Source organism: Dromaius novaehollandiae, chromosome 2, assembly GCF_036370855.1.
Source record: "Dromaius novaehollandiae isolate bDroNov1 chromosome 2, bDroNov1.hap1, whole genome shotgun sequence".
NCBI lineage: Eukaryota > Metazoa > Chordata > Aves > Casuariiformes > Dromaiidae > Dromaius > Dromaius novaehollandiae.
In genome coordinates, this window is record NC_088099.1 from 129,850,470 (window position 1) to 129,875,968 (window position 25,499).

Sequence of the window (25,499 nt, forward strand, 5' to 3'; positions counted from 1 at the left end):
TTTTAGTAGAACTAGGCCAAAATTTATAACAACATTTTTTATCAATAAGCAAAAATTAGCACAACCTGAAATTTCCTTGGTATATTGGATTTTCTGCAGTGAAGAAATACCAATTTTACCTCTTAAAAAAGACTGATTTCTTAAATTAAATATGTCAGTTTTTTCAAGTATAAATTCCTTTTCTTTTAGAACTTATTGTAGTTCTTAATCTGAAAATACCAGTACTTGACTCAGAAACAAAACACTCCCCTTTTATCAGAGGGCATGCTTAATCAGATCTAAAATACAAAAATTACATTATATAACTAGAAACTGCACAGCAAGAAGCAAAAAAAATAGTAATATAAAAATAATAATGATGCTTTTTTCTAGTAAAGCTAGATTTAATTATTTCCTTTAATTGTCAGTGATTCAAAAATCAATTATTCAGAAAGTTCTAATTCTCAGTATTGGACTGTAGACACTGGAAATTCCTCCAGCTAGCAGTATATCAAGGTCAGTCTTGCAACTCTTAAGACAAAGCTTGACTGTCCAAGCTGTTTTCTTGAAGGGTATAGGACACACTCTGGCATCTGGTTGTTTGATTGCCTTACCTCAGAGCCTTCTCTCTCAGGAAAGAAAACATGTGAGTCAAATCAACAGATCAGGAACGTGCCCATTTGATAAATTGCATTTGTTCTGGCACTTTCTAAAATTAAATATTTGTAATCCTATTTAAAAGGAAACTTAGAGTGCTATCTTTAGTATGAGGATTTCATCATCATGAAGCAACCTTAGATGTAACAATTTAATTGTAATGAATTGTCTCCCCTTCTGTAGTAAATTAACAGTATGCAGTACTTTTAGATTTTGCTTTAAGGAGCCTACTGTAGTTGTAAATGTCAATAGGCTATCAGAGGGAACCCGTTAGATCTTTTTTTTATATATCTATGGCACCTCAAATGTAATTGGACCCACATTACACTTTGTCATATCATAAATCATGTTATTTAAGAGGTTGGCCATGCTGTAAAGCTAAACATGAAACTTTTGCTAACAAAATGTTTAGACTTTCTCAGATTTTAGTTTCACATGAAGAAATACTTCAGTTACACTCAGTGGTGATTTGTTTTTTGAATGGTTTCATACTGATATAATAGTAGACTAAAAAATAAAAAGATCTTGTTTTTAAGGTCTGATCTTAACACGGTGAACTCAGCGAATGAACTCCTTTCTCCTAAAGCTAGGTTTAGGTCAGACCCTTAGATCTATTAGTAAACAGTAATAACAAAATCTTAATCTTATCAAGTATCACTTTCTTTTCTTTATCTTCTTCATTGCAGACTAAATCCCCATATCTTCTTCCACTGTTTTTTTAAGATATGACCCCGAGGTAAGTGAAATCAATGGAAAAAGACATTTTGATATTGTGCTAGTCATAATGATACTGAAGTGATTAAACTGATCTTAGGAGATGATACAAAAATATGGGTCTAGTAGGTCATGGTAGACTCAGGAGGCATTGTAGAGAGGGAAGACAGGAGTACACTGGAAGCAGTACACATGGGCCCATGAGAGAAAACCAAGAGTACTGTGAGTAGAGGGTGGTGATACGGGATACACAGGGAGGTGAGCAGTCATCCAACTAAAGACAGTGGAGAAGACTTACTGCTGAAATACTCTGACACCCTGAGATGCCCTTCTGCCTCATCTGGCTTCTTGGTTCCCCTGGGAGCTCTCAGAATTCATAGGCGTTTCTGCTGCATTTGCCTTTCTGAGCAAATGGGATGTCTGTGCTTCATCAGCACTCTAAAGTTCCCTCAGCATCAAAAAGTCCCTAAGATAAAAGCAAAATAAGTTTATCGTACCAAAATGAAAGATTTGCCATCTACAAAATCGATCCAGTTCTGGGGTCTTTCTTTAAAGAAGTCTTTCTTTAAAATCCTCTTAATAGGGTTTCTGCTAAGCACCAGCTTGCCTTTTGGACATTCTGAGCCTCCAGTCCTGCTAATGGATTTAATTAAGACAATAATATGTTTCTTAACCGCATCTCATGTGCAAATGAACTTTGATCTGACACAGTTTCCCTTTCATTGTGTAAAATTATTTTTGAGCATCCTACTCAAGTGGATGCACACCTATAATCTTATTGCTTTGTTGACTGTAAATAAACTTATATATGCTATGCAAACATGCCTTTTCTGGGCAGATGTAAAGATGGTGCTAATTTGCACTGCCTCTGCTTATTTGTGAGCCTATGTATTTCCCTCTGTATGACATGAACTCTGAACCAGTCGTCATAAAGCATACAAATAAGAGCAATGAATGTGACTCATTAGGAGGTCTTGACAGAAATTATGCAAAAAGGCAAACAACATCTTTGCTGTGTCTAGCTCAAGGGACACCTAAATACAGATTGTGGCAACTGGGCACATTATTTTGGGGATATTTCTTTAGTTTTGTTGTTTTCAAAACAATGTGTTTATAAATGCAGGTAAACAAAGCTTCTCTTGGATATACTAAATTCCCACATCAAGATAACTTAAAAGAACAGTAGTTGCTTATTTTTCCTTCTAGATCTTTCTGTTCTGCTTATATAATAAAAACACTTAGTTTCAATAAAGTTCTTTTCATCCATAGATTAATGCACACCTTTTCTCTCCATGCTTGAAAACCAAGCAGTGTGAAGTGCAGCTCATGCAGTCCAGTAGGAATGAAAGAAGACAAAGACACCCATAATCCTAGAAGGAGTATTTCATCTCTCTATTCTTCATGGTAGGGTTGATCAGATGCAGCTGGAATAGCCCCTTGAAGTTTATGCGAGGTTGTTGAACAAGGCAGTAAGATTGTTGAAGTGGTTAGCAATCTCCCCTCTGGAAAGCAAAAAAACCCCAACAACAACAACAAAAACTTTTTACCTTCTGTGATCCCCTGGAGAGGAGCCCATTATAGCATTATAAACAACAATGATCATCCACTTTTAGCACTTCCCCATACAACATAGGTGTCATTTCATGTGAAGATTGTCTCAGGATATTCACACTGTACATTTTCATTTAAGACTTGCTGCTAGAATAGAACAGTCAGCAAGTGCTAAAATAAAGGTAAATATATGCAAATCTAAGAAAAACAGGGACATGAGGACTTCTTGAAAGAAGCAACAGATACTATACAAAAAGAACAGCATATGGTCATACGGTATTTTGCTACTACAAATGAAGGTTTATGGTAATTTATAACTCTCTCATGCCTGCATGAAATTTGGTCAGATATAGTGCCTTCACAGTTAAACTATCACAAAATGCATTACAAAAAGGACAGAATGAACTGTGGTTCCTGTAATGTCTGAAAGTAATAGAGCAACTGTTATATGACCTCATTAACAGCTTATGCATAACCTTGGCCATTTTAACTTGTTTTAGTGAAAGAGGGAAAGTTAGGAAAGCCGCTGGATTTCATCCATAATCTTTTAGCAAATGCTCAGTACAAATTCCAGACTTATTCCCTGCTGGATAGCTATCAAGGATAGGCAGAAGAGACCATGACTGAGTTCCTTACACAGAAGACAGACTCTCTAATACAGAGTACTACTCTGTGAAAAATCTCCGCTTACAAAAGCTACAGCAAGCTTTCATTCAATTTTTTATTTGTTTTTAACTGTCTGCAAACAATGACAACCAGCTGGTTTGAATTGTTTTATTTGCACTACATTATCTGAAAAATGTTGATGAGATCAAGTTTTGGGACTCTCTACTATGAGTTAGTCCCAGTCCAGATTTAAGGACTTTATTTATGCCCCCTTTCATATGCATTTGTGAATAATACTTCAGGATTCTGTGACAAGTTATCTAAGCCCTGAATATGAACAGCGTTCATTAATAAATTACTGGTTCTTTACTAAATAAGACATGTTGAGGGGAGCATTATACCAAGAACAGGCACATTTTCCTGGCTCTGCCCTGCTAGCTGCATCTGTGATCAGCTGGTTGGATGAACCAATAGCTCAGCCATTTTCTGGGAAGGCAGATTTATCATCCAGTCTTAAATCATATGGGATAGCTCATCAGATGAGGAAACAATCAGCTACTCATTGGAAAACACTAAAGAAGGAATCAAAAGTGAACATGGACCCAATCCCATTGGAGTAAGACCAATGACAGGGGAAAGCACACAGCTTGGTATTGCATCCCAGCGCCTAGTAAGGAAATGATTACAGTGTGACAGAAATGATTATAATGTGACAAGGAGCTGGCAGAGTCCTAGGTCGGGATCTTGCTGACAGGCAGAGTCCATTTACTCCTCCAGCTTTCTGTGATTGCCTACTTCAAGCATGTGAACAGTCCCAATAAAAACAGCTGCTTTAAATCTCGATAGAAGAAGAGTAGACATGACATATTCCCTCCAAATAAGAAGAAAGTGACAATGGTTGTCCAAGGACAAACAACTTAAAGGTATTTTGGGGATAATATCTTTGTTTACATCATTGCTTTTTTTTTCATAAACTGAAGAAGGATCAGTGTATGCGACTGACTTGCTGGATGACTGAGGCATTTATTGTAGCTATGAGAAGCAAGTACTCTCACAGGGTGTACTAGAAGAAAAGAGGGAATCATTGTCATAAGACTTGATCTGTAATACTGTCTACCATGTTAATCATCTGGCTGAAAAAAATGCAACTACTAGGATGATCGCGTGATCACATCTTACTGGAGGAGACTATGTGCTTCTCAGAAAGCAGATATAATTTCTGTGCATAAATGTAGGGAGATATTAAAAGTGGGATTTTTTTTTTTATCTTTGGATGGCCAGGAAGTGGTACCCATTCTTCCAGATGTAGACATTGCAACAGCCTATCAAAGGATGCCGGTAGTGAGTGGTACATGGAGTAACAGCTCATATAGGTGCACCTTTGGCTGTTGTCTTATCAAGCTGTCTCTTCATTCATTAACCATCTCAGTTTGTCTTCTGTGATCTGCCTGCTAGCTTCTAGTTTTATGCCTTAAGAGACTAGTTTCACTCTTTAGACCTGTGCAGGCTAGTGAGTGCTTGAAGGAAGCGTGATGTAGGAATCTGGTGTTTATTCTGCTAGTGTGAAGTAATAATTTCTCTGGGTTTACGTTTCTGCTGCGGCAATGTTATCGGTGGATAATTGCTGAGGATTGCTTACTTTATGATTACTGTTGTTTAAAAAGTTTGTCAAGGGTGACCGAAGCTTAGAAAAAAAGTTATTTTATTTAATGTAGTATGACAATAATTTTCTAATTAAATATGCACTTTTTAACATTTAGTCCTTTTTCCTTCAGGGAGTATTCCAGTTCTCCTTTTGCACACAGCCAGATACATGTTTATGTTGGCTCAGTGAATGTCCTGCAAATATGGCCCTCCACACACTATACTGATCTGAAATTAGACAACTCGTTGAATTAATATTTAATTCTTCTTTGGAGTATTGCTTACTGACTAATTCTTTAAACCCAGAACAAGTGAACGTATATCTTAAAAATTATTTATTTGCTGGGGAGTTGGAATACATCTTAAAATGCATTATTTTTATAGGTGCACTGAGAAAAGAAAAGCTACAGAGGAATAAAATATAACCAAGCTAACCAAAACGTCAAAAATTCTCCTCCATGATCAGAGGAAATAATTCTGTCCATTCAGCTCCTCTCTGAGAAGAAATCTGAGTAAATGAATGGCCTTTGTAACATGACCGAAAGTCAACAACATTTGAGCTCTCTCTCAAACCACTGATGTTTGTGCCTAGAAGGGTATCATTAGGGCAATTACTTGATTAAACAGCTAGTCCATTTTGTTTATTTGTTATACTATTCAAAGGAGCACAGTTCACTCTCACGGGAGCATTTGTGTATCCGGTAAACAGAAGCAGGTTTAAGGCATGCCTTAAAATCACAAGACAGAAAATGCTACTCCTTTGTTTTTGCCAGCCCACAAGCAGGAGCAAGGCTTGGAGAGAGGTGGGCCGGGTTGTCTCGTGGGCCAGGCTGTAGCTCCTGGGTGACTATGAAGCAGCGTTGCTCTGCTAAGAACATAACTTTCCTTGCACAGTTCTGCAAAGGTTTGCAAAATGTGAACATTAGAAGACAGGTATAGAAGTGTTTTATGACAACTAAACATTATTATTGCTCACTGCTTTTGAGACATCCCAGGAAGAAGTGTTGTCTCAAAGAACTTCTGTCTCGATATCTGCCACTTTTACTGGTATTTGCACACATTCCTCTTTTGCTTTTCCGATCTCAGATCAATTTGTCTTCAAAGTAGATTTGCTTTCATTTCAGGTTATTTTTCCCATCTATTTTTACTTTAAAAATCTCTTATCATTTAAACCAGATCTCTGGCAGTCAGCACCCAAAATAGATACTTTCTCTAGGGGGTCTGAAGTTTTTTTTCAGGATCATGTTACCAGACTCTCTGGTTGTGTTAATACCAGTCTTAAAGAGCAGTCTCCAAGAAGCCACACCCATGGCATATTTCCAGTTCTGCTTGCCTCCAGTCTACACTGACAACACCCAGGCAGCAGGTATGATTGCAGAAATGCTTGCAGGCAGCCTACAGATACTATGTGCAGGTGTGCCTGAGAGCATCCAAACAGCCTAATGCTGAGCTAATAGCATGTCAACAGTATACTGAACCACTAAGTATGCTGAGTACATGGTGTCTCATTTTGCTACAGAAGTAACACCTAGAGCCATGTTTCCATATTCACTATCTGGGCATCTCTCAAAACGCATGGTAAAAATACCTCCTGTGGTTTTGGGGACTTTTTTCTGTCTTGTTTCTCTCTTGTCTCTTATCCTTGTCCTCCTCCCCCCTTACATACCTAGAACATCAGTCAGAAATGATCTCTGCTCATCTATCTTTTTCTCCTGAGCAGACTCACAATATGTCTGTTAGGCTTGGTTATGACATGGCCTCAGATTTTGATAGGAGTATCACTCCTATCACACATATAACTGAAATTATGTTCACTCTCTGATCTTAGTACAATTTTGTCCATAGTAATACTGTGATATTATTGCATACATATATGAAGAAAATATCTCTACCCTAAAGTCTTAGAAAGATGAAATCTTTGTTACTGCACTTTCCCTAAATCTTTCATTAAACTGATCTATATCAAAATCATTAAGAATCAGTGGTTGTAAAATATTGGTATTTATCCAGAAATACATATTCTAAAGTCTAAATTGGGTGTGAATGTTATAAATACATAAATCACTGAAATATTTGGAAGAAAAGAGGCTTTCTTAACAAGTTTTATATGTGCCTCTGATATATTTCTATTTTGCTGTGTATTCTCCAAATTGAATTTTCAGAGATATAGAAAAAGGAAATGTATAATTCCTTTGAAGCAAGAACCTCTCCTCAGAGTGGGAAAAGAGTAGATCTAGATGATTCACAGTTTTAATTAGAGACCTCTTATGACACTGGAGTGATTCTATATGGCATCCATATTAAGGTGTATCTCATGCAGTCTCACAGAGCTGCTTTACTCGAGCTAAGCAAATCTTACTCTTCTGCCATATTTTTCATGTGCAGATTGAGAGGTATAAGCATAGTATAGCAGACCTGATCAGCCTGTGCTTTGACTGTGGAGGTTCTTTCTAAACAGAGTGCACACTGAAGAAAGCACAGTGGTTAGACTTACTCAACCTGACTGCAAAGTAAGAAGTGAGGAAGGAAGCAAAGGTGATACAGGAGTATATCTTCATTTAGGCAAATTCTCCTTTTCCCCTTCTGCTCCCCACATTCAGAAGGCTGGAATTTTGGTTTTGGAATGATATGAAGAATGGAGAGAGAATTAGGTGTGCACTGCCTGGCTCTTATTTGCTATGAACTGCAACCCTCTCGGATTAACTTACATTTTCTGGTTAACACTTTTTCCCCCCTTATTGTTAGGAAATTGCTCAATTTCACTAGCTGAAAAATTACTCCAATGTCTGTCTATCCCAATAATATTTCTTCACAGTTGCAATACTTTGGATCCAGTACCTGCTCTATTGCTTTTCTCTGAATCTTGGTGATTCATTAATTCTTCAACATAATATACAGGTGTCTTAACAGCATATGAAATCCATCTTTATAGATTTCTGTAAATACTTTGTGCTGAGAATGAATATTTTATTTTTATTCACATAGAACAGTGCAGTAACTGAAAGTAAATTAGTAGAAATAGGCTGAAGGAAGCTATTGCTCAGCAGGAAAAAAGGGTGCAAAAAGCAGACCCATTGTGATTGTATTTATTCACTTTTTTTTTCTACTTCTGTTCTTGTTTTATTAGAACCTTAAAACTCTTCCTTCCCCTACTGCTTTCAGTCTTTTCAGTTTAGGAGATGCATTTTTCTCCTGGAAAAGAGTGAAGAGGAAACCAAAATGAATATCAAGTTGTTAAACAACAATTTGGGACAAAAGTGCTGTGACCTGGCAGACCAATAGCTCTGTAGGATAGCCCTGAATAGCTGTAAAATCTCACCACATCATTCTGTATCCAGTCATTTTGATGCTTTGATCAAAAGGTGAAAATCCTCATGGAATTTCTTCTACTTAAAAAAAAGAATTGTTGGGCCTTACTAAACAGGTAGTTTCCTACTTAAGCTATTGGCAGACCCTCAATTGTAATGCAGCTTTTTACCCCAAGGGTAAAAGTCTTTGCAGGAGACAAGAGTTTTTCGGCTCTGGTGCCAGACAGTGAAATGAACTCTCACAGAAGCTAAGAGACATAATTTCTTTGACCTTGCTCTACTTAACATAAGCACAGCACAGCATGTACATATGATGAAGTAAAATCTACCAGACAAAACAATATACTTCATGAACAATCTCCTCTCTGGGGAGGTGATGAGAGAAAAAAAGTGTGATAGATGTCATTCATGTCTCTTGGAGTATCACTGGCAGGCACTCAGGAACAATGCTAACGAGAGCCCCATTGTAACCCATATACGAAGGTCTAGACAAGAAATACCTGTCTGATAACAAAAACTACCAGACATCAAAACTGTTGATCGCCAATGCTTTAAAAACAGCATTTTCTCATTAAAACTTAAAATGATCACATCTCACTGTTTTCTGGTCTGTAAGAGAAGGCAAAAAACAGTAGAATGTGAATAAAATCTTTTTTTTTCTCTCTTCTTTTCCTTTTTGGTAGAATTGTCAGACTGTTAGTCTATGACTAATGCTGTTTCATATTTTAGCATATGTATCAAGTAGATCTCTTGGAGGAAGTAACTGTTGTTATTTAATCTAAGGGCCAAAACAGGCCTTTGTTGTTGTGTACTCCTATTTCACACACGGGAGCTGTCGGCCAGGCCAGAATACCTTGAAGATATTTTGGAGCTGCTTCTTGGGCTGCACAACTTCCATGAAGATCACATTTCTAAAACTTTCCCAATGTTTAAAAGTTAATACTGGACTCTGCTTGACTGCACCTGTCTTTGGTGCGTTGAAGAAAGTGTTGGTAAATCTCTCTGTTTCTTTAAAATCTCTAGTATTCAGGAGAGCCCAGTAGAAGATGTGGGAGCAGGTGTATCTTCACCCCTGGACTAGTTGGCCAGGTACTGAGCATTTGTTTCTTTCCCTACAGCTGTGATATCTCAGCCTCTATGTTCGATGTTGACACCCCGGTTTCTCCCAGTCATAGCAAGGTAAGAGGCACATAAAATGGAAGAGACCAAGGTGTCAAAAAAGGAGTTAACTCACGCACTCTGCTTCTACAGTAGTCCCTGCTGCCTTTCGATAACAGCGCTCTGCTCTCCAGGTCATGTCCCCACTGCGGCGTTACAAGCATTCCTGACTTTGCCTTTTTCTTCCCACTCCAAACACAGGTATTACTGACCATCCCTTGGCATCTTCATGGAAATATTTTATGTCTTCCTCCTGGATAATAAAGTCTTTAAACACTGAAAAAAAAAAATTCCATCTGTTAGCACTCTTTGACACATGCAAACATGGCAGTAAGTTATGTTAAATACTTTTCAGTCTCTGTGTTTTCTTTCTTACACTAGGGCTCATCTCTCTCCATCTTCCATTTTTCTGCTTTCAGCTGAAAACAGCTTGATTTAATTTACTGGTAGCCATGCGGTATTCTAAGGAAGGTTGAGGGACGGACAAGGGACATGCACTACTTTCATGATATACATGCATAAAATAAACAAACTCCAGGAAGTCTGGAGAACTCATGCAAAGATGACATTTCCATTCCACAGCTGTGAGAAGGATGCTCCAGCTGCGAGAAAATTGTGCATTTTGGATTTTCCAAACAGAAAGATAAGAGTCTGATCATCCCAAATCTTATGTAAAATGACATTTTGTTCTTTGCAGATTAGCAATTGATATTTTAAGTTTTACAGTCTTTAGCATTACAAGCTAAAAGGAGTAAAGGCAGTTTCACGCATGTTATCTCTGTTGTGTCTCTTGTATTGCTTCTGTCTTATCCTTGGAAGCTAACAAAAGTACAAATCGTCATTTACCCATATATCCCTACAAGGGTGCATGACTGTAGAGAGCTTTGAAATGGTGAGATTCTTTGCAATGAGAAGACTGTCTGGATTGCATTTTGGTCTTGTAGACATGGTAGGAGGCATTTAGCATGCAAAATTTGTACTTGTAGGCATGTGTACACGTGTTCACAACACACACATGCAAGTGCTCCCTCCATCATTAATAAATTTAAACACTGATGTTAACTGCATTTCTAAAGACAAGGAAACACTGTCTCAGACTGTGAAAAGATGCAGATTTCTTAATAATTCCTGCTACTTTCAAAGTCTGATTGTCAGCTATCTGTGAAATCTATTCTTTGAAAAATACTTTTAGGAATCAGTCAAGTGGAGTGAAACTGACTGAAATTAAGATTTTGGCAAAATTTACTACTGAGACCTTAAGAGGCTATGGAAAGCTTTGCAGATACAAAATATATTTTATCCAAATATCTTTAGTAAACTTTTGTAAGTGTTTTGGATGTTTTTTGCCATCATCACTGATTTGTAAGGAATATGTGCACAAAAGGAAACAAATCTGTTTCTTCTCTTGTTTCAGCTATTTACTGGTGCTGCTTTGCTTCTGTTTGTGATGAACTGTTGATACTGCAGAATCTGGATTGCAGTGTGCAAAATAATTCAGTGAAAGAAGCTAAATGATTCAAATATCCCAATAGTCAGCAAACTTGAGGAAACTAAGAGACCTGTTTAAAATAACTTACTGAAGTTTCAGAAAGTTGTCACGTGTTAAAGCTGCCTGAATTTTTTTAAAAGATCTGAGTCATTCAGAAGAATTTGTAATACTTCAGCTTTAAGAAAACATTTTTTTAGTCTTTGGAAGTCTTTCAGCTTTCAAGGTCAAGTCTTAAAAAAGACTAATGTTTGCAAAAGAAAGCTTTTGCTTTTCTTAATTTTCTTTTGCTAAAAATATGTTCTTAATGGGAATGGGAGGGTATACTTTCCACACTACTGGGAGATGCACTGCACCAAGAAAAATGGCCCTAGAAAAAGCACAGCATTCTGCCTAGAGGTTCTATTTGGGAATATTACCATATTCCAGATGTTAGTACTGATTCAAATGTAGGTAAAATGAAAAAAAAATCCATGTGATTATCTCTGTTTAGACATTTGGATGAAAAATGCTGTTATGATATAGGCAGAAGTGCCACCTAGAAAATTTGCTTTTCTAGGAAAGAGAGTGGTCCCGTGTACAGTACCTTTCATAAAGATTGACAAGTTGTCAATACATGGATGACATAATAGTCATGAAGAGAAATTAATAGACCCATCTAAGCAAAATGAAAAAAAACTGTCTTTAATTTCAAAGAACAAACAGGAGAAGGAGTAAATAATTTTTTTAAAAGGTGGCATCAGGTCACAATGTACAGCAAAGAGCAGCAGTAATGGTCCGTGTAGAATATGCAGTTACGACATGGTTTTGAAGAAAGCGAGGTCTGATCTAACAAAGGTTTTTCACCAGTGGTTTGTGTCATGTCACACTGACTAAGCAACTTGACCTGAGCTTCAGTGTCCAGAGTTTGAAGGACCCTTCACAGTTTCAACTGTTTGAACAAGTTGGAGACTGGGAAGTAAAGCCAAGGACAAATTAAATTGCAGGTGGCATTTCATGACAAGGAAGCAGTGAAATATTGGCCACAGCACTGGCTAGTTAGGAATATAATTAATATTATATTATGGTAAATGCACTAGGTATATATAGTATATGCATTTAATACATCATTTATAACAAATGAATTGTATGATTCTTCATTTTTTTCTCCAAAGCAATTATGGATTTCTGCATACGTAAAACATTGCAGTAGTTTATATTACTTTGAATTAGAGTATCCCAGTTATACCGTGCAAATCTACTCTTGTGGCCTACTGAGAGAAAGTATAAGCATTCAAGTCTGGTAAAATTAGCTGGTCATTGACTTAATTCACCCTGATTTTATTACAAGGCAGTCAAAGTCTGCCAGGATAGAATGCTCTCAAAGCTAGGCCGGGTAAAACTTGAAGAGAGAAATGTAATCCATTCCTTTCTCACTGAGCATGGTACATGGAGAATAACTTTTATCTGATTGGAGTACGCATACACAACTGCCCCAAGAAAGCAGGGAAGCAGCTGCTCCATTCAGTGTTCCTCTAATCCTATAGGGTTCTACAGAAATGCAATCTGACAAAACTCCTTTCCAGTGTCAGTGGCCCAAGAGCTCTACACACATTTACTTAACATATATGCTGTACTAACCAGCTTGTGATTATGCTTGAAATGTCTGTGTACAAATCTGGTAGTGAATAAATAAAAGTTGAACTAGGGGAGAGATGGGTAGAAGACACATCTGTCCAGGATTACAGCATATGTTTAATAAGACTGTCCTTATAATGGCTGTGTTCTTTTTGTTTCCCCACAGATCTGAAAAATCACTGATGAACATACTGCAGGCAGAGCTAAGGAATATGCTTTCTAAGTTATGTTGCACTATATCATTTTATTGGTGTCAGGAAATGTTTAACCCATTCATTTAAGGTAGTAAAAACTTAGAAGATCATGCTAACCTTTTTGCCAGTGAAGAATTCTGTGTATATTCCTGCATTTCTTGGGGCCTTTTTTTTTTCCCCCAAAGAAAACAGAAAAAACAGCTTGGGTGAGCATAACTGTGTAGTGATTGGGACTTCCACAGTTACAAATAGGAGATGGTCCTACGCCTCAGGCTCATGAGAAATTAATATTTCTGCTGTCTAAGATAAAATGTGACCACTTGAAAAACATCAACAGTATAGGATTTACATATTTCTTTTTTGCATTTAATTTATACCATAATCATGTACAGCTTTGAGCCTGAATTATGTGCCCCTAATAGGTAACAAGAAATTTCCATTAGCCTTTGAAATTTGCCATTTCTAGGATTAATCATCTGTTTTTGTCAACTTTGTCCAGGATTTATGCCTCACCTTAATTATAATTAGTATGATATGTAGTATAACTGAGGACTAGGTCTATAGATCTTTACATATAAAGTCATTAAGGAGTTCCCATTAGTCTGGACCAGCTTCCAAACTGGGAAAATATTCTGAAGAAAATTCAGTCCATAGTCAGAATGAATTTTGTTCTTGCTGTTTTCAGCTCTTTCCCTTGTAACCAAATAATCTGTGGATTTGGAACCCTAGAGAGAAAAACTTTTCTTTAGGATCCTCTTTAGTGACTTATTAATAGTGATACTATATCTCTAAACCTTCAACTAGAATGATTTGTGTATTGGAAAGGTTGTCACTTTGTGTAAGCGAGTTCCTCTTTTCTTATGAAGCACAAAACAATATATGGTCAGCTCTGAAGTAGTTAGAACTAGTATCAGATCACAAGGCAAATTCTGTGCTGCTTGATGCAGCAGTGAATGAGACTGAAAATTACACAGCAAAGCGAGGAGTCTTTGTTGCAAGCATGAAGCCCCAAAGGGAAGATGTGAACTCCCAAAGGAAAGATATGGGACAGCTGCCTTGTGAAAAAGTGGGAGAGAGTAAGTGTCAGGTGACAAATGCGCATATTGGATTTGTTGTTCCACTCTACTTTAGGGGCTAGTACTACTATGTATTCCCAATTAAAAATCAAGTGCTGTCTTGAAAAGGAAGTCCTGTGTGATTGTAAACATCTATTGGTCATAAAGTTCCCAAGAGAGTAACCCGACAAGGGTAATGTCTCATTGCAGAAGCTATCGTGAGCATTGCTTGTCAAAGCCAGAGACACAGACTTCATTGCACTCTGCTGCAAAGGTACAGAAACCTTCACAGCCACCCTTTGCTGGTAGTTGGAAGAGAAATTTTTTGAAACTTGGAGATGAAATTGGAATTTGACTTTAAGTCAAGCCCTTCATTCTTTCTTTCAAACAAAAGGGATTAGAACAGACAGTGACAGTTCTCTGCACTGCAATACAAATGAAGGTCTCTGACAAAATGCAAACAGGGTGGTTGGGACGAAAAAGAGGTACCATTCCCAACCTCCTACTTCCCTACCTTCCAGCATCTGGAACACAAAGCAAAAGCTGTAAGCTCAGCTTTTTTACTGTCTGTAAGTGGGCAGGGGAATCTGAACAGGAGCTATAAAATACTTGAAGCTCAATCTTGTGCTGAGGGACCTCCTGTGCAATTTGCCTTTTGTGTGGAGTAAAAGCATAGCTTAGAGATGCTGTGGCCTAGAGCCTGGCCAAGAGCAGGCATATCAAGGTGTTCTGGAGCACCATCAGACGAAGGACGATGAATACCAGGAGACTGTAAAGCAGCCAATGATATGGAAAGTGGAAATTAGGCATTAATAGTTAAATGTAACAATATCAGAAAAGTTAAAACTGCCTTAGCTTGACCTATTCTCTGGGACTGTCCTGTCTTTGTAGAAGTTGCAATATCCTCAGAGCTGCTTAGCTTCATACTCTGTTCCCAGAGTATGTCCAGAGTGTTCCCAGAGAGAGCCCAGGAAGCAGCAACATCCATCATGGCCAATCTGGCCACATACTAGCATGACCGTTATCTACCACTATGCCAGATATTGGGAGCTGTCTGATGCTGCTTCTCTCAGTTCTGCCCTGACAAAGAAAGGCCACTATATAGGGGGAAATTGGCAGGGGATACTTCAGTGACAGTGAGTCCCACACACTTCAATTTATGCTTCCTCATATTTCCTAATCCCTCTTTTTGGAGTAGGGATTTCATCAATATAAGACACTATGGATGAATTTAACTATATCTGGATTACACCAATTTACACGTTACCTCTGAGTTTGGCCCCAGGTGTGATTCCTGTCTTACATTCGACCTCCTCATCATTTATTCCATTCTGGCTGCAGGAAGAACTGTATTTCTTGGTGTCAGGTGACATAGTAACATGCTTGGTTAATTAAATAAAACAACCAAAATAAATATTGGAAAAGTTATGTCTTGCCCTGAACAAAATAATATTTAAATCCAAAATAATCTTCTGAAAATAGATAATTTTCTAGGTTTTCATTTTGGATGCCTTCCATTGATTTCTTATGAAACAGCTTCTGGTCATTGCTGATCAGTGCAGGAGAGTAGGTGAGAAGTAAGAGCTGGAGAAACGGTGTGAGTAAGATTTATGAAATAAATGCATCTTAAGGTTGTAAAGACATTTTTATCTATGTGACTTGAAAGGAACCTTACATCTACATCTATGGCTGAATGACTGTGTGGTCTCTGGGAAATTAAGATACAGCTGCTTTACATGACTGGTTTGCCTTTATACAGTAGGTAAAAATCTTCTCTCAAGAAGGTACTTGCAATATTTATTGGCCTCTTCAACTTAAGCCCTCTGTTATGCAAGCTAAATTTTCTATAGGCAACATGAAAATTTCAGCTTAATCAGTAGAATTTTATGTCTTCTCATACAACTGGAAAGAACCCAAATCAAAGAACTTAAATCAAAAAAAGCTAAATTGCTGCACTTCCTTTTCTTAATTGTTATTCACCTCTTCCCCCACATTTCTCAGTTCTCATGAGTGATTTGGTACAGGCATCATGTTATCATGTCTGTTCTGTATACATCTCAGCAAAGTTGACAGAGAAATAGATGTGCCCCATTCTCTGTTAGTCGAAACTTAAACAAACTGGTTTTCACATCCAGGGTTTTCCACAGAAATATTTGTTGTCTTCATGAGCTCTTCTAAACACCATAACAGAATGGAGTTACATGCACTATTTATTAAGTAGATCTATAATTACTACTATTCTTCCGTGAAATGAAACAAGTTCTCTAGAAAAGTTCAGTAAAAATTTTTACTGAAAAAAAATCAGTCTCTGCTCAGAAAACAAAATAAATACATAAATACAAAGAAGAGGAAAAATATAATTTAGTTTCACACACAATGCAAACATTATGTATTTCTCAGCTATGCAGTTTTTCCTCACTCCTTTCTTCAAGGGAGAACCTGTGTACTATTTAATGATTTTTTCAACTGAAAAGGATCTTTTCTTAGCCAAAATACCAAAAGAACAATCTGGTTCTAAGAAATGTCATGCCACAATGCATATCTGTGAATGAAGAATCACTGTATAACTTAGAGGAAAGAAATTGGATGTAATAATCAAATGACTATGTCCGGGAACGCTATTGTTAACATAAAACAGATTTTTAAATAGCTCTCTGTTTTATGTACTTTATCTCTGAATTAATTCAGAGATCTTTGTCATACTCATATGCTGCCTGATTTTCTAACTTGTAAGCCTTAATAAAAGCCAATAATACATGTTGTGTATGAAGAAAAAATAAAACATCCAATAGCTGCACTGCATATTCCCATTCGACCTGTCAAGCAGGAAATGAATGAAAACCACAATGTGCAAAGTTTATTGAAGTGTGAAGAGCTTTTAATAGACATTTTTAAACACCAGTGCTTGAAACCGGGATCTCAAAATCCTTCTCCACTTAGTCATATCATGGCAGGTTACACTTTTGTATTACATTGTAAGACATTCATTTACTTCTACAGCTCCTTCTGGGAAATATTACATGATGAAGACCTTCTGTGTAAACTATGTTCATTCAGATTTTTGCTGAAACTAACTTATAAAAAGCTCACCTCTAAATAGACACAATCACTTATTTCTTAATGTCTAAAACCCATTAAGCAATGGTCTTTCCATTCTACTCATGTTTCTAGATCTATTATGCACATTAGAAATATTTTTCCTGTACTGCAATCTGGCAAAATAGAGCTGAATGAGAATTCTGTGGCTGCACTGGAATATGTATATCAAGGAAATGGAATGTATATGGAAATGTATATGGAATGTATATCAAGGAAAAAAAGAAATTGTCATAAACTGGATATATATCTTGCATTATTGAGCATTGCTTTGGAATTATAAACACCAAAGCTGTGTCTGTGCTCTCAAGTAACATCTATAGCCCACCACACAGTAGATCAATGGTCTTGTCATACTCCCTGACAAAAGCAGTCATTAGCAGGGATGCTGATGAACCAAAGAGCACACCAGATTCATACATCCCAGTCATATTCATGTGCACTGGAGAGAACAGCCCTTTGTACATGTCATCATTAATCTCTGCAGAGAACATTGTGTTTAATGTATCTGTAATATATCTGTAATATGACTCAGGCAACGGCAATCCAGGCATGCCTTGTTTCTTCTTGTCAAGAATACTGAAATAAATTTCTTTTGTGCTGTTGTGTTATCCAGAAGCTCTTGGTGGGGAATGAGACAGGCCTACCGAGCAGTGCTTTGCTCATTCAGCATTTACCTCTACTCAAGCCTCTGCACTAAACACTTCTGAACTGAATTCCTTATTAGCAAATAGTTAGAGAAAATAGTTTCCAGGCAATATCCCAGTGTAACACTAAAGAACAGTTGGAAGAACTTTACCATTGTTTCTTAGGTCTGGACTGGTCAGAGATTCATAGCATTACCTGCATTTGAAGATCTTTAGACCTGTATTTTGGCAGCTCACAGAATCTGAACTTTGGGCTATTTCAGAGCATTGTGTATTGTACATCCCCAGTATGCTTTAGATGAAATTCAAATCCTGTGCAAGTCACTGAAAGCATGTGCAGAACTATATAAGTACATAAGAAGTTCTAGTTATATCAAACAGAATACAAAATACTTTTAAGCTAAAACACTCTCCCTGAACTGGACTTCTGTGCAGAAGTGTAATATTATGCCCCAAATCAGTAGGATTCTGTGCAGATTCCTCGGAATCTATAGAAGTATTTTAAAAGAAAATTTATCAGGTTATAGACTTTTCATATTTTAGTGTTTTCCTGTTCCTGTAATGTAATTCCATGATAAGATAAATTCATCTCTGTGCACTAACTGCTTGTTCTTAAATGGCAAACACTGTAAGAAGGAAAACATAAAAAACAGTTTCAAAAATCACTTTTTACGTTTGACCTTCTAAAATAAGTACTTAATCTGATTTAAAAATATATTTGCTCTTAGTGATCCCAAATTATATTTTATAATCCAATATTAGAAGCCAGCCAAATTTGTCCACATAAATCCCAACGATCTTGTCTACTGTCATGCAACATACTAAGGAAAAAGAGAAGGAATATTTATCTTTTCACTAGAGCATGTGGGCAAACCAAGTGAGCTTTTAACTTGTTGAAAGAAAAAATTTCTCAGAGGTACAGAAAATGACAAAATCCGCGAAGAGCTAGTTGCCAGGGGGAGGAGGGAGGAGCAAAGGAAAATCATCTCCCTGTGTTTTTGTACTGAATAACCTAGGGTTTTTAGTATGAAAGCTTTCTTTCCCCTTTTTCCTAGGGAATGTAGTGTAGACCACAGGAAATGAAGAAATATTTATCATGCTGTCTCCAACAGCAATTAGATGCTTCCAAGGAAGATATAAATTCCCATATTCACTGGAGGAGGAGGAGAAAGGTAATACTTTTCTATCCTCAGGCAAAGTACAACAACAAAGGGACAGAAAAGTCCTTAAGCTATCCCTGATGCAGGTGAAACAATTCAGTACTACGAAAAACTGAGTTTGGGAAGCTGTTTGACTGGGATTGCCCGTAGATTTAGTGCTAGCTAAGTTTTACACAAAAGTCTGAGTACATAGAGGTGAAGACCTAGGGGTTCAAGAATGAAAGTCAAGGAAGTGTTGTGCATCCAGACACATCCCGATATTGAATTTCCTCTAGAATATATCTGGAGTCCAATTGGAAACTCCACTTCTTTCTGTTATATGGTGAACTCCTATCCAGCTTAAGACAAAGCAAGACACTTCTTGGAGCTTTTTGGACCAGGAGGAATGCCTTACAGCTTCAGTGAATGTAGTTCACTGTAGAGAGTAGTTGGGAATTGTCTATTTGTGTCTAACTGCTGAACCAAACAGTATAGCTCAGAGACATATGGGTTCTCAGTCAGCACATATATGGAAAGAGGAGATAAGGAAGTGAGAGCGCTACATTTAAAAGGTGCTACTTAAAGCATGCCATTACTTGATAAGAATTTGCTGGGGAGAGAAAAAGGAAGAGGAACTTTGCCCAGCCTGAAATGCTAATTACAGAAAGATGGAGAATGGATCAAGGATGGCTTTGTCTCAGGGCTTGTATTTTTTTTCAGAGCCCTCTGACTCACTTGTGCCTTTTTACAAGTAAGGTGACTGTGGTGAAGAAATCATTTGGCTCAGGCTGTGTTCATTACTTGCCAACTTATGCTTGAAGATGGTAAACGATGAGCGAGAGTTGCTAGAGGTGGATGGAGCTCAGAGGAGCAGCTACAAGACCTGAGAAACCTGAGGCCCAGTTCTGAGCTCTCCAGAGTCATGTGTCTCAAGGGAAAGGTTAAAGAACACAGCTCTGATTGATGGTACCCTATAGACCTTGCATCAGGACCAGCCCATCCACATTGCCTTAAAAGTAGATGGGACTAAGCAATTGGGTCCACTTAGAGAACAAGGATGTGTCTACTGAAAAAAGTGGTACGCTGTGACACTTTTTCACTGAGAGAAAGAGGTACTCTCCATCTTGGCTGAGAAATACTCTCAACAAGACAGACTTCTCTGACTACTACAAAAAGGGAAGCTCTATGATTATTCACTCATCCTACACCATGTCTTACCCATTTCTCATCTTCCTACAATGTAGTAGAAGTCACAGAAAGCAGGAACAGAAGACAACGTAACCTTGGGAAACAGAGCCCATGCAGCTACACCTTTACAATTGTACAAACAATCCAGGGGTATTCATTCTCCAAAATGACATCTAGTGCAAGGATATAATTTAGTTCTTTCTTTCCTCCTGCAGCAGAACTGCATTGCAGCTACCTGTGCTTCTGACAAAAGCAGGCTTGATATGTCTCTATTTGGAGCTTTTTAGCCCCAGCTGGATTGAGCAGAGAGCCCAGCAGCATTCAAAAGCAGCAGCATTCAAAAGCAAAGCAGAGCCTGCCAAGGACTTTGAGAGCTCTGTCTCTCCAGCACACTGAGTGGCATTTATCTGGGTCCAAGTCAAGGATTTGAACTCAAATCCTGAAACCCCTGATGCCTTGTATACTAATTCTGCCCAACTCTTCTATTTGTAACCGGTCCACACTGATGATCCCACACTGTGTTCTTCCAGCCATTGACGTACGTGATTTTATCATTTGTAACTGCTGAGTTCATTGCATAAATATTAATAAGCTGGAGGGTTGCAAGACATCAAAGTGATATGTGATTCGCTGTATCATTTTCCTATGAAGTACTTTATAAATGATGCATTAATTTCATCAGGATGCATCTCTTCAACAAGGCTCATTAAGTCTGATGGTTGCCTACTTTTCTTTAGATCTTCTGCGTAGGAAAAGGAAATAAAAGCAATTTTTATCTCCTTGAGCGTATCCCCTACCACCTGCCCTGAAAAAGAACAAACAATTTTTTCCATTTGAGGGAGGCTTTTTTTCCCTGTCACCTGAAAGGGTCTTGCATTGGAGAGTTTACACGCAGTATGTTTACAGACCTTTTGCATCGCCGTCTCCCTGAAATAAATTACACTCCGGGCCATATCAGCCCCCCGTGGGCGTGATTGACACTTAAAATACCCTCAAACAGGTAGCTGGGATTTCTTCCAAAAGAGAACAGGCTGGTTATTGTAAAGCTCACTTTTCAGCCTGATATGTTTTTCAAAGCAAACAAGAGCCCAAACTGATTAGAACTGCATTTGCACTCTTGACAGGAAGAGTAAACAGTGGTAAGAGGAAAAGAATGAGTGCCGTTAGTTATTTTTAGACAATAGATCACGTGTAAATGCTGTTGTACAGAAACTATTAAAAGACCAGCTGCAGGATACTTTACAAGTACTTTCATTTAAGCTCGGTCAAATGAATTTTCCGTGTAGAACATGATACATCTCTAGGTACAGTGCTATCATTTTTCAACACCATGATTAAGAGTTTAACAAACAGTGCTCCAAATGACAGCAGCAGAAAGTTACACTGACTTGTAGTTACGCGTGGTCAGGCTGCACCTCGTCAACTGAAACATCCCTCAGCTGACGACTGCAGAAAAGGCAAGTGTCAGAAACGCATCAGCATCTAAGAGGGCTTTCTCAGGGGGCTAGCAGGATTGCTACAACTGTCTCCGCATTGTCTCATCAAGTCCCCTCTTCAGCGGCAGACCAAACAGCAAGGCTAAAAAATGACAGCAAGGTTTCTGAGCTTTTCTCCGTTACATGGGTAGTGATGCCACACAGCAGTTTGAGAATCACGCTGGGGGTTCCTCTTCCAATTGCTCAGAGCTGAGTGACAGCATGTTCGGCTCTGCGGTAGGTGGTTAGGTGCATTGCACACTACAGTCCAATATCTAGCATGTCAAGGATGATGGGGAAGTAAGTCAAATATCAGGTTTAGACTCCAAAAATTGTAAAAGGAAGCTTGGTGAGACAATGAAAGTTTCCAAAAAGCCACAGAAAGGGAAAAAATGTAAGTAGCTCACAAATGACCAGATAATGAAGTGCTCAAGGTAGTCTAAATAGAGTCATGCTAGATCTGCATTCTCAAAATATTATATATATTAATTACAGTTTACTGCATTTATAACATGCTCATAAATTAAGGAACTAAAAAAATGAGTCATATTATTGACAAAAATATATAAGTCTAAACTACAACAGTTTCATGCTAAACAACATCTTTTGTTTTCAGTATTACTAGTACTGTTCTCAAATTTCCATGAGATTTTCCTTCTCATTTCTGCCAATTTTTGCAATATTTCTCACATACATGAATACATCCATTTGTGTAGATATAGAATATACTTATAGATGAATCTAAATAAAGAGCCACCTGTAAAACTGACTCTAAGAAATCCATCTAAATACTCTCAAAACTGACAAATGTGTTGAAAAGTTTTTAGAATCAAAAGTATTAGGTATTAGTTATAGAGCAAATTACTCTTGCACTGGTCAATTTGCAACAGAGTGCCATTGACTCTGACCCCAAGATTCATTACAGAATATGTGATTAGCCACAATTGCTGAGTTTCAATCTACAGGCAGCTGTGGATTATGGACAATGAATAACTGAGACATAATTAGCTAATTAAGATGTCAGGGAAAAGTACGCTTAGCTAATTCAATGAGTTAGTTAAAAATGCGGTCCTGATCAGATGTTTTTTAAAAAAATTTGAAGGGCGTATTTTTAATATTGTTCCAACTTACCTACTATTTTTTGTGCTACATGCTAACAATGGTGGGTAATGGAGTTTTGAGCTGGCTATTTATTTTTTTGGATCACTATCAGTTCTGCTAGTTAAGCAGTGCAGAAAATGATGGTTTTTTCTTCCTGTTTGACTGAGAGATTGTGAGTGCAGTTTCTCTGTTGCTCTTTTCTCTTTTTTTAGAATATCCCAGTTCTATTTTAGGGATCTTTTCAACAGATGCTGTCTATGCCATACTGAAAAGACAAGTATATTTTCTAACAAGTATAATACAATACAGAAACCATGTTAAACATAACCGTGCCCAAGAAGTGATGCCTATATATGCAAGTGGGGACACTCAGATATGCCTCCAGCACAGCTCTTCCCATAGTTCGAAAGATTCCCGCTGGGGTTACTCCCATACTTCATTCATCTTTCACACCATAAGTATTTCCACCATTGACAACTACAGTTGTTCATTAACAGGTGAAGTGAGGTATTGTGCAGCACTCACCGAGCCTCCTTTTCTTTTCAGCACACCAACAGAGGCAATAACCATACCACGTGTTTTAATTTTCCTATCACTTAATAGACAAAAACATTCATTAATATTAGTCATCTGTAATTATAGGATTTTTATAAGATTTATATATGACATTGTATTAACTGTGGAAGACCTGTATCAATTACTGAATTGATACTGAATTATAGAAGCCTCTTGGGAGGCTTCTATAGCTACCTGTTAAAACAAACTAACTTTTTGCAAAACAACAGCTAAATGGGATTAGAACAATCGCTCCACGTAGTTGAATGCTTTTTTTTCCCCAGGGTGAGGAAAAACACTTTTTGCTGTCATGAAAAGGACAAATCATAATCAGTCTGTCACATATAATATGGGAATTTGCAATGCTTGAATGGCAGGAGGCCAAGGCACATATTTCAAATATTGCTATTGATAGAACAGTTTTACAGTAGCTCCCAATCTCTATGCTGGATAAATGTCCTACTTGAAGACAGCAGTATAACAGATAGGCATGAAGGCTTGGTGCACTGGAACCAAAAAAGTTGCCTGATTAGTTTTGGTCTTGAAGCTGATATTTTTTTAAACATGCATCGAAAATTATCTTCTATACTCCAAGGATCAAGCCCAAACTAACAGGTGAACATTTTGGCAACTGCAAATGATATAGCAAAAAAGGAAAATTTTCTATATAAATTGACAACTATAATTTTAACTGAATGGGTGGCAATCCGTGTCCAATGGTTGAGCATTAAAACAAGGATACAGACTTCACATCTGCTTTTGAAATTTCTCAAAGGCACTTAACAAAGTGCTTTTCACAGTTCCTGGAGATGATGGCCATTTTCAAAGTCAAAAGTTCCAAATACAATCATAACTACATTTATTTATGTATTGTATGGATTTATGGGAAGACATATGATAAATAAATATCTTTCCACTGAGTCATTATTTTATATTGCTTGATATACAGAAAAGATGAAAAGAAAAAGAAGGCAAAGAAAATCAAAACTATTCCTACTCAGATAATGAGTAGGAGTGCCAAAATGTCCCCCAAAATCTTGAGCGCATCATAAAGCCTATAGTTTAAAAATACTGAGAAAACTGTAAAAGTGTTGCTGTTAGAGAGGATAAAGCAAAAATACAATGAGCTTTCTCCTAATTAATTTAAATTGTGGTTCTCTTCTGTAAACCATTCTATGGGATTTCACACTGATTATCTTCCCATAATTTCTACCTAAAGTATGTTCGGCTTACAAGTAAATAGTTCATTTTTTGTCTTCCTACAAAGCCTTGGAAGCACAGCCTGCTCTCTGAAAGGCAAGCCAAGCCTTCTGTTTCTTGTGAATAATCACCAGTTAAAGGCTCAGCCTGCTCTGACACACGTTTACAACTGATATTGCTTGGGAGCAGCTGACTGGGACAATTCTATTTGTGATGAAACAGGAGGAAGAATGGGATCTTGCTCAGTCTCTCACAATTAGCTGCACTGCAGCTCCCTCTTAACTTGGTCTTGCAGGGCTTGAGGGAAAGAAAAAGCAGCAAGTAGAACTGATTTTGCCAGGGGAGGAAGGAAATGTGACAGTACGTCAGTGAGCACGTTTGTAAAAGTTTCCATTTTTACACAGAATAACATGTGGAGATAGAAAGACACTTTGGCTGGTCTTTGGTCTAAACCCTATTCAACTGCATTCCAGTGTTTTCCAGACCAATTTCCCAATTTATCAAAATGATTTTGAAAAGAGATCGTACTGCTGGTTTTGTGCTGTACCTTCAGCCAGCTTCAGCGGGTTGCCTAAGGGGCAGTCAGAATGGAAATGCTCCATATTTTTCTTGATGCATAATTGGAGCTTCTGAACGTGGCTTTGCTTGTACCTTGTGGTGCCTTCTAGTCCTCTGTTCTTAAAAAATACAATCCTATCCTTCAACGAACTCACTGTGCCTCAAAGTATGATGTCACCTACAAAACTAATAAGCATACTTGCTACTCTATCATCCAGGCAGCAAATGAAAATGTTAAATAGCGTTGGACCCAAGACTGCTCTTAATCCACAGCATAGTTTTGACAGTGAACCATTGATACTATGCTATGATTAAGATTTTGCTTATGAAAATGAAACGTTAAGCATCACTTCTATCAGTGTTAAGATAAATGATCTGTCATTTCCTTTCCTGCCCCTAAGGCTTTTAGTCTATTTAGAGAGGGAAATTTGTCCAGTCTGACATGTCAGTCATACCAAAATCATGGATGCTATCCTGTGTCACAGTGTAGCTGGAGTTCCAGTTCAGCTCTTCTTTGCCCAGTCATGGCTGATCTGCTGTAAAAACTACCATAACCTTTGCAGATGACCTG